The 11,067-nt window shown below is 31.7% G+C and overlaps 1 long non-coding RNA gene across 1 annotated transcript; it reads left to right on the forward strand.

Annotated features, from left to right (window-relative positions):
- The first annotated feature begins 8,478 nt into the window (after window positions 1-8,478).
- On the forward strand, window positions 8,479-10,465 carry LOC133204100 (uncharacterized). The gene is made up of 3 exons (XR_009723547.1): window positions 8,479-8,577; window positions 9,477-9,582; window positions 9,931-10,465. It is a non-coding gene; the product is annotated as an uncharacterized LOC133204100 (long non-coding RNA).
- Window positions 10,466-11,067: the final 602 nt, after the last annotated feature.

Raw genomic sequence — 11,067 nt, forward strand, 5'->3', positions numbered from 1 at the left:
AAGAAGACCTTGACACGCTGTCAGACTGGATTAAATGTATAAGAGGTATGTTAAAATCTTGCATTAAGCAATTGAGGGGCAAAATGAAAACCGACTATACTTCTGTGTTCAATAATTTAGAAGTTAAAAGAGAATTACATAGAATACACTATCAGTATGTACTGGTCCCTGCTGACAAAGCAGGTAACATTGTCTTTGTTTGTAAGGCTCATTATTTAAATTGTATTTAAGAAGAACTGGGATTTGATTCTGCAAGTGGCAATCCAACTTATATCCATAGCTCCCTTTCTAAGGAGGAATTTTTTCAAAATCGTATGTCAGTTTTGAATATTTTTCATATTCCCAACAACCAAAATGAATTTGAATTACCGTATCTATATTGGATTCCGAAACTTCATAAAAATCCTTATAAACAAAGATACATATGTAAATGTTTTACCAAGCCTCTTTCTTTACTCCTCACTTAAATATGAACAGCAGTGAAGGAGAAACTTCAGGAGTACTGTGCAACAGTATATTTGAGAAGTGGTGTAAATCAGATGTGGATATTTAAAAACGCCATGGAACTTTTGAAAAATTTAAAATCACAAAATTTTACGAAAATCAATGACATAAAAACGACTTTTCAACTCTGTATACAACCATTCCCCGTGGTAAATTAAAGCCCAGGCTTTTTGACATCATTGACAGTTGCTTTTTTCAATAAAAATGGGGCTCTATTGATTACATTGTGAAAATGCATTAAATCTTTGAAATTCTTCTCCTCTGCTCCTGGGTATGAAATAAAGTAACTTAGTATATAGTTATAATGAGCATGGCTGTCTCTTCCAAAATTGTGAATTTCATGGCCCCTCGGTCAGGGGTTCTAGTGTTAGGGCGGGGCTCTATTGATTATATAGTGAAAATACATTAATTCTTTGAAAATCTTCTTCTCTGCTCCTGGGTATTAAATAAACAAACTAAGTACATAGTTATGATAAGCAAGAGTGTCTCTTCTCAAATTGTGAATTTCATGACCCCTGGGTCAGGAGTTCTGGTGTTAGGGTGGGGCTCTATTGATTATATAGTGAAAATGCATTAAATCTTTGAAAATCTTCTCCTTTGCTCCTGGGTATGACATAGAATAACTAAGTACATAGTTATAATGAGCATGGCTGCCTCTTCCAAAATTGTGAATTTCATGGCCCCTGGGGGAGGGGTTCTAGTGTTAGGGCGGGGCTCTATTGATTACATTGTGAAAATGCAATATATCTTTGAAAATCTTCTTCTATGCTCATGAGTATTAGAAAAATTAACTAAGTACATTGTTATGATGAACATAGCTGCTTCTTCCAAAATTGTGAATTTTATGGCCCCTGGGGCAGGGGTTCTGGCTTTAGGGCGGGGCTCTATTGATTATATAGTGAAAATGCATTAAATCTTTGAAAATCTTCTCCTCAGCTCCTGAGTAAGAAATAAAGTAACTTAGTATATAGTTATAATGAGCATGGCTGTCTCTTCCAAAATTGTGAATTTCATGGCCCCTGGGTCAGGGATTCTGGTTAAGGGGGGGGGGGGACTCTATTGATTATATAGTGAAAATTCATAATTTCTTTCAAAATATTTTTTCTACTCCTGGTTATAAAGCAAAGAAACAAGTGTATAGTTATCTTGAGCAAGGATGCTTTTTACAATTTTTTTAAAACTTGTGGTCCCAGGGGTTCTGTTGTTTCTCTGAGAGAGAGAGAGAGAGAGAGAGAGAGAGAGAGAGAGAGAGAGAGGGGGGGGGCTCTATTGATAATATTGTGAAAATGTGCGAATTCTTTGAAAATCTTCAACTAATTGCATAGTTATGATGATTAGGGTACCTCTTCCAAATTTGTAAATTTTCAACATCCGGACCATTTAGTCAAGTGTTCTGGTCCTGGCCAGGGCTCTATTTATTTGTATTCTACTGAGTGAAGTTATTCCCCTTTGCCATTCACTTCTGATAATTAATCACTGTAGATAATGTATTTGAAAGGTTAATATAATAAGAGAATTTCATAGTTTTAATAATCAGGTAGACTTGGAAATAATAGATAAATAAAAATGAAAGAAAAATAACCTATCTTCTTAAATGTTCTTCAAAGGCCAAGTGAGGCCAATGTGAGGGGTAATAATGTAGACATTTTGTTAAAAGTCTGCATGGTGATAGTGATAAATGGGGGACAGATAGAAAGATACTAGACCAATTATTTTGCTGATCTTAATCATACTAATTTTCTTGCTATTGGGTAACAATTAAAGCTTTATTTATCAGTTTATGGATCCTCTAAATTGTTGTACTCAGGTGACCGTTAAGGCCCTTGGGCTTCTTGTTTAAACCGTCGTCGATATATCTTAAAAAATATATCTGTAGAATTGAAGGCTGCAGCAAGAAACTTCCTTATTTAATTTAAAACGTTTTATTTCATATATAGCAGGATAAAATTCGTCTACATATGAATACACAAATAGGTCTGTTAATAAGGGACGCAATTGGAACCCATAAGAATTCCGACAAATTGTTGGAAGACTTGATTTCCGAAAAAATATACAGATATTGTTAATCAGAAACTCAAGCATCTTAAAATGAACTCTGAGTATTTGTGTTTACAAATAGAATGTTTTTAACAAAAAGTTATGCAAATTACCAATAACAAGGTAGGTAAATTTATCAGTTTTATTATTTTTTTTTAAAAAGCAGTTGTCTATGATGTCAAAAGGCTTGGACTTCTAAATTGAATTCTAATTCAAATTAAATACTTAAGCAGGTAAATTTAATTAATTATATTTGTGAATTGTAGTAGATATAACTGTATTTTAATCGGCGTTTGCAATGTTATTGTAACATAATGACTATGTACATCTAATGAACTCATACAATATTAAGATCTGACTTTCGGATACAACATGGGACAGGATAATGATATAAGTTTGTAGCTAGTAGACGAAACAATTTGACTTATTAAACAAACAAAATAAACCAAAATAAACAAAGGAAGGTGAAGTAAATTAAGTAAATTGACAGCATTCTGAAAATTCTTTTAGTAGAAAAATTACAAAAGAAGCTCGTAATGAAAACTGGAAAATCATTGTAAAAGGCGGAATAAAACGGTTGAAATAAAGACAAGAAGAGGAAGTTTGGAGAAAAAGTGACAAAATAAGAAAAATACATATTTTCTAATGAAAGATTTCAAATTTCAGATTGTGATCTGGACAGATACTAGTAAGCGTTTCATATAATCATAAATGGACACTATAGCTAACTGCTCTCCCATCGAAAAGAAACATATTACTGATTACGTGCATGGATACATGTTTGTACATATATGGGGACATAATTTTGCTGTCATGTATGTTCAGAAACATCTGCGCTGTATATTAATATAACAAAAATAGACCGAGGAAATTTAATTTTAATTACGCTATTTATACATGTGAAAATAAGACATTTCGTAATGTTAACTAAGTGTCAATTAATGATGTTCAGCTGTTTTGTTTAAATCTAATCCATTCCTAAGACATTGATATAAAGTTAAATGTCGATTTTACTGAATGCATGCAATTGATATGAACTATTTAGTTTTCTTTTATTTTTATTTTTCCGGGAACATTTGAAAAGGCAAAGAAATCATAAATGACAATTCAAAAATTGGTTGCAGTAAATTACATAAGTATTTAAAAATGGTCTAGATATCCATTATTTACATGAAATTTACTGCGCTTTTAAATATGAAAATATTTAAATATACTATGGTTTGCAACTTTCTCAATTTTACATTTTGTAATAACATCGATTCAAATAGCAAAGTTTTCCCCCTTCTGTTCTGAATAATTTAGATTCTATTAATTATCATTTAAATTTTAATAATAAAGAAAGTATTTCAGGTAAAACATGACAAATCAACAGGTAAAATCATAAATACCTTTTTGATTCGACCACGTATATTTATATTTTATCTAAAACAAAAAACAACAAGTCGATAAAACTCTAAAAGAAAATCCCTTATTAAGATTTAAAATTTATATCGACAGGTCATTACGTATGCAGAACATTTTATCCCTGTCCGAATTATCAATTGACAACATTAACGTTCTTTTCATAAAAATATCTTTTTATTTTTATCAAATTATAAACAAAACCGGAAAACGGTAATGTTTATAAAATACCCATGTCATACGTACGCCTCTTATGTCATTCTTCTTGAGATTGAAACAGCTTAAACTGCATTAAACCTTTTATGGCTTATCACCTGCTTTTTTGGAACTTATTCTATTTTGTATCAGGTAATTTAATCATTTTTGTGTGTATCCTGTTCTCAAAATTGGTCTGATTTTAACATATACGAGTTATTATCTACTAGAGTAAAAAATCGTTAATTAACAGAAAAGTGCATTTCAACAACTTTTGAAAATAAATCATGCAAATCGAGCTTACAAGCACAAAATGATTTTTTTTTGAAGGAATGGATCCCAGCGAAAGTCAGCGCTTACTATATAAGTTTTGATTACTGAAGAATTATATTATTTTTTGTCGAGAATTCCTTAGTAAAAGATGTATTTGAAATACATGATTTAAGTTGTTGACAAAAGTGCAAATATATTGAGTCAAGATCGACAAAACTGAACTTAGGAAAAATAATTAAAGCAATGTGAGAATATGTATATTTTTTAAAGTATTAACTTCCTTATCTCCCTATATTTCATTTTAACTTCCTTATCTGGACGCATTTTATCTAATCTAATACTGAATCTGGGCTTGTAGGTCGTCAGAAACAATAAATACGTCGGTTCATAGGATTTTAAATTATAACCCAAAATTAAAACACCACCCCCAAATATTTCTCATATTAGCAACGGTGTTCATTGCTTTCTATATTCTCAAATGAATCTGTTGTAAATACTGCACTGGAAGCTTAAATTGCCATTTTGTCGTTGTGAAAAATATTTTTGCAATGAAAGAAGTTAATAAATTTATAAAATTATAATATGTATTAGCCCTGTTTCTGTGTTATAAAAATTGATAAATAAGCACATTTGTCATCCTTCACTGTACAATGATATTGTGTTCTCCACTGTACAATGATGTTGTGTTCTCCAATATGATTGTAATATAATCCCCAATGAGTTAATTAACTTAAGTACAAGAAATCCTAGTTTTTTTTTTCAGGACAAGTATATTTTGAGTTTCCAAATTCTGTTTTTCTTGAACATCAAGTTTCAAGGACCGATGTTACCACATGTTCCCTTTTTTTTTAATAGGAAAACAGTGATAGCAGTTATTATTAATTTTTTTTCAAATTAATTTGATATAACATGACATTTTTCAATTTTGATTTCTAAGAAATTCTCAAGACAGAAACATGAATTATGTCTGAGAAGCAAAATTTATAAACAACACCAAATTCATTTAAGATATTTATTTCTTAAAGATGAATTACATATGTAATATACACTGCAACAAATAAAAATTGTAAAATACTTTTAAGGAACGTCTACCTCGAGGGATTGTCGATTCCAAGGGTTTTTGTACAGAGGAACCAAAAATATAACAAAATCAGGTTTAGCCTGTCAAAGATGGGACGCACAGAGCCCACATGCACAAAATTATTACGTATTTAGCCTTGCACAAGAAAACTACTGTCGAAACTTTGATAGAGAGGAGCCATGGTGTTTTACGAGTAATTCAAGTGTTCGTTGGGAACTGTGTGGTGTGAACGTTTGTAGTAAGTAAAAATTACACCATTATATGATCTTAATGTTGATTTCTTACTACATATATGTTCCAATATACATTGTAACAGAAAATGAAAATTCTTTAGTTTTAAAGATTTAGTTTACTACAAGTATTGCTCATCACGGAATTTTCCCTTCGTTTTAGTTTCCCCATGTCTAAACGAATCGCTTTATACCCAAAAAATAAAATCTCAGTGTCTCTCTGCTAATCCAGTTAGTAGTCAATTCTGCAGGTAAGCTCGTTTTTCTTATCTACACGAACGATTATTCACAATAATTGCATTTTTTAAAACTAATTTCCCACTAAATTTTGATTACTTTGTTCTTCCTTAATACAAAATACTTTATGGATAATGTATTATATACTAAGTGTTAATAAGTGGAACTTCTTTTCAGGTAAAATAATGCCATGTGTTCGAATTTCAACACTAGTTTATATTTTGAATATTGTATATTGTAACATTTCTGTTCCAAGTGCCATGAATAATTTACACAATTTATTTTTATTTCATATAGTCGGGTTTGGAATATAGTTGAATGTTTGAAGAACCGTATTGAAATTTTTTCGGGTCTTTCGTGTTCTGAAATTGAGCTGAAGTCCATTGCTCTTCAAGAACAGACTACCATAGAATTGTTGATTGGAAGCTCAATCTCTAAATGTAAGTTATGTTTTCTATTCTTCATTGAAAAACACAATTCAGATAAATAAACTAATAAGATAAATAATAAGCACCAAAACCATAATTCAATGTGAAGTAAAATTTTCAAAAGCACTATTTAAGGTCTATTTATGATCTATTCTCGATATTAAATGGATTACTCTTATCTTCACATCTGCAGCCTAAGATTTTTTTCTTTTTTTGCAAAACCCTTTCATAGAAAATTAAATGATATAGACTTAAATACATAAAAAGAAAGTTAAATTAGCAAAGAATGATCCATCTAAAATATCTACAAACAAAATAAATCTCTAAAAAGGGCATAAATATGTATCCATGGAAATTTCAAAAATGGAATCAGGTGCCTAGGATGAGTAAACATACTCTGTCGACCGTTCACACCCACGGTGATCCCTATGTTTTGATCAGGTAAATGTAATAAAATACAGAATAATCAGTTATCATTTAGCATAAAACAAAGGTCCTTTAATTGGTATAGAACAAGTGCGATGAAGCCCACAAGGCCCTGCACTGTAAAGGAAGAAGAACATGTCAGTTAAAATACCACCGAATGAAGACCAACCACAAGCTATGATAGTTTCTATGGGTTTTTTTTAATTTAAAAACGATCAAAATCCAAATCCATATACCGTATGTCTGATTTAATAAACATTTGATAAAATCTGAGATTGGAAAGTGAGATTAATCTTCTTTGTTCTTTCTTTCCTCAACTGTCTACACAAAGAAAATGCAATCAAACTATTTTTTTAGATATCAAACACCCTTACATGTACAACTTATAGAAAGAAAGACAAAGAAATAGACTTAATAGTTAACTACACTGTATAAAAAATACTTTAACAACAGAATTTCGTTTCTGGTTGCACAAATATGCAGGTGTCTCTTCTCAACAGTTTTATTTTGTATGTTCTATTCAATCTGAGTACATTGTATTCTTGTTTCAATTATTGTTAACATTGTGTTTAGTACAACAGTAGACTAAATTTATCTCAAGGGTTTTAACTTGTAAAAGCATACACACAGATAACCAAATTACACAATGGATAAATATGGACTAAACCTTTTTTTCGTCCTACTGAAATAGAAGGTAAATACATTTTGTTATATTCAAGAGTGATTGATTGATTGTAATGTATGTTTTTAAAGGTCCTATTCGAGAATTTTTCACGCATATAGAAACGTCACCATGTAGTGATGAAGGGCTTCAAATCCAGACTCAGGATCATTGAGCAGTGAGGGTTCTTTATTGTCCCAACGCCTGTCGTTACACAGAGCCTCGGCTTTTTAATATCTCATCCAAAGGACACGCAACTTTCACTTTAAAGTGCCTAGCTCTTGGCGAAGGAACATTTGCCACCAATTTTCTTTCGCGGCCGTGGGTCGAACCCATAACCTTCTTATTACAGAGCAAGCGCTCTTCCGACTGAGCTACCGTTGCGGTGTAACATACAAGAAAAAATAAAACAGTTTGATTTTTTCTGCATCTAGATATAAATTTTTGACGTTGTTTGAGGATACAATACTGCGCACCGCCAAAAGTTGATTGACTCGAGCTATTTCTTACAAAACGTAGTCAATTATTTTCTCCGATGTGATTGGTCGACAAGGAATACTCACTCCTTCGTGACAACGGATCCCAAATCTATTTTTAGATCCCCATGTTTGTAATGTTCATATATCATTTGTTTAGAACTGTATAGAAACTCCCCAACATTACAGGTATAAAACCTCCTTGTACGGATACACGACTGACGTCTATCGAAGGACTGGTAAAGCATGGAATCTCTTGTAATCAACAGTTCCCGTTTGAGAAGTCAACGTCAGAAACACTTTGTCGGTGAATTATGTTTTATTAGTATTTTAAGCTATCTCCTTTGTCTCTATGTACAGGAACAATCAGCGAAAATCAAGAAAACATAAAAAATATTTGTTATGCAACAAAGTTAAAATTTCTAATGATTCAAAAACTGCAAAGAAATGCATAAAACATGCAGTTAACTTTGTTTTTGGTTATTGGTGAAAACAGAGACATATAACAGAGGGACCGCTGACTCATTTTCGCGCCAAATTATCTTCCTGTTTTCGCAGCGCCCCCACCGGGAGGCATAGAAAGACTTCCTGTCATAACAGCTGCTGTGTTGTCTTCACAGCCTTTGGGGTAAATATTGCGATTATATTCTATATTTTATTATATATAGCCTGTGCGTCAATTACTATTTACATAAGGCGATATCTTAGATGTGATTTTCCAGCTATAACGAGAATTTAAAAAAAAGAAGTAGAACTTAGATCATCAGATGTTGACACGCAAGTCGTGGTCACATCGATACAATACATGTAATTTGAGTTAAAATTTTGTCTTGTATAGGTTGTTCCCTTATATCATCAGGATAATTGTAGACTCAGGCCCGTAAGAACCGGTGAGCAAGGGGAAAATAATTTTGCCAGTATACAGGCACGTAGTTAAGTATCATTTTTTAAAAGGGGGGGGGGTGGTTATATCTGAAAATCTTGGACAAGCAAAAAAAAAAGAAAAAAAAGTAAAATTGTCAGAACTCGAAAATCCTATTTCATGGAGAAGGGGGGGGGGGGGGCAGCTTTCAGTGGATATTTTCAACAGTAAAAGATTGTGTAAAAGGGTATGTTTGGAAAAGGGACCCCCCCCCCCCGATACTACATCTTACATGTCAGAGTGTATACAAAGCCTAAACATTAGAAACTACTGTACAGTTACTTTAATGTGTCCCCTAAGAAAAATATTAAATTAAAGTCAAACTTTTTTTTGGCTCAACCAAAATTTCTAAAATGGGTTGTGTTCCAGAAACTGAAATTCCTTCCCACCTGTGGGGCCTGAGAGTTTCTCAACATAAGACCTGATGATAGTCATGGGATGTATTATTTTATCATATAAAATGTTGAATGGTTTTATGTAATCTGTCATGTGATTGAATTTTTGTATATCCAAGAGTGAATAATCAGCATGTTAATTTTTTACATCATGTAAACATGTACTAATTATTCACTTTAATGAAAATTGTTTCTTCATGTAATCTCCAGGTATGAAATCACTTTCCTCAGCAACAGATACAGCTTGCCAGCGGTAAAAAATGCAGAATGCTTATTTTAATGTGGGACTTTATTCCCACCACCATAAATCTATCAAGTGAGTGGCAATTTTCTTTCTATTATGTCACAATGATTTAAAAAAAATGTATCAACCTGCCACATGTAACTGTTAACATCTAAATTAATTTGCATCAGGATCGATGTCGAATGCTGCCTTGATTTAAAGATAATTATGCCCTTTGTGAGGGGATGCTCCGCCTCGCTGTGCCCTTGTTTTAGGGGGAGAATGTTTTTTTTTTTAAACTGCTTTTGTAGTGTGTGTGTGTTGTTTTTTTTTAAATATACATATTTATAATGGACAATTGCCTTAACCCAGGTTTTACAAGTATATCTCATGGAGCTATTAATTCTTTTATTTATTGATTTTGTATTTTCATATTTTCAGATATTATGGTACCTCTACTGATTGACTCAACAAGATTCTGAAGTTTCCTGTTGTCTTCCCAGAAGACCTTGGACCTTGACCTGCTTTATAAGGGTGTTTTAAGTGAGATCTTAGGATGAAAAAGGCGAAGAATAGTAGTTTAGTAAGCTGCGAAGCTTAAAATTGTACCATGCTGCTGCATCAAACTTGGTCAAACTCTAAACGCCATTGAAACAAACATTGGCTTGTATCGCACCACTGTTGCGCTGTTTTTCAACAATACTGCAACTGAATTAATGATATCCTTAACTTTTAATGGTAAAATCTGAGCTATCTCTCACTCCAGGACATTTATAAAGGTTTTTTTCATGACTTCCAAGAATTTACTGATTGAATATTTTTCCACATATTTTTCCACTCCTTGGACTGTAAATTCTGAGTAAAGAAAAGATATATGTGATGTACATTTCAAATTTCAATGTGATGCATATGAACTGGAATTTAATGCAAGGCCTAAATGTGTGACAATAAAACTAACTTGAAGTCAACCAATACATACCGGTATTTTTGTCTTTTTTGAACACCTACTTTTTCAAGTATATATATATATATATATATATATATATATATATATATATATATATATATATATATATATATATATATATATATATATATAGTATACAATGTTATGTACATACAAGAGTACATGTTTGTCATTTAGATTTGAATAAAAGACAAAGTAATCAAGTACCTCTACATATTCACAAAGATCGAGTCTTTATCATCCTCTCTCTGATTTTTTTTTTTTTTTTTTTTTTTTTTTTTTTTTTTTTACATTTCATCAGATTTAAACTGTTTAAAGCTTTGTTACATATAAATATACTTTGTAGTAAATAAAGGGTTTTTGTATGGGCAAAACATTCTTTAACTGTGTCAGCTTGCAGGGCTGATATACGTGTAAATAAAGTATTCATTAAATTTTATTTTGGCTTAATAAATTTTAAGAATGCTTGAATTGATTAATATGAATGAATATACTGTAAATTTCAAATTATTTCATTTTTAATTAGAATGTAGATCTAACAGAAGGTCAGTCTTCCTGCATATAAGTACCACATAATACGTCTAAAGTGTGCAATGAATAGAGGGCTCCTA

This window comes from Saccostrea echinata, unplaced genomic scaffold (genome assembly GCF_033153115.1).
Source record: "Saccostrea echinata isolate AGI-Se365-2 ecotype Australia unplaced genomic scaffold, CSIRO_AGI_Sech_v1 ptg000052l, whole genome shotgun sequence".
In the NCBI taxonomy this organism is placed as follows: domain Eukaryota; kingdom Metazoa; phylum Mollusca; class Bivalvia; order Ostreida; family Ostreidae; genus Saccostrea; species Saccostrea echinata.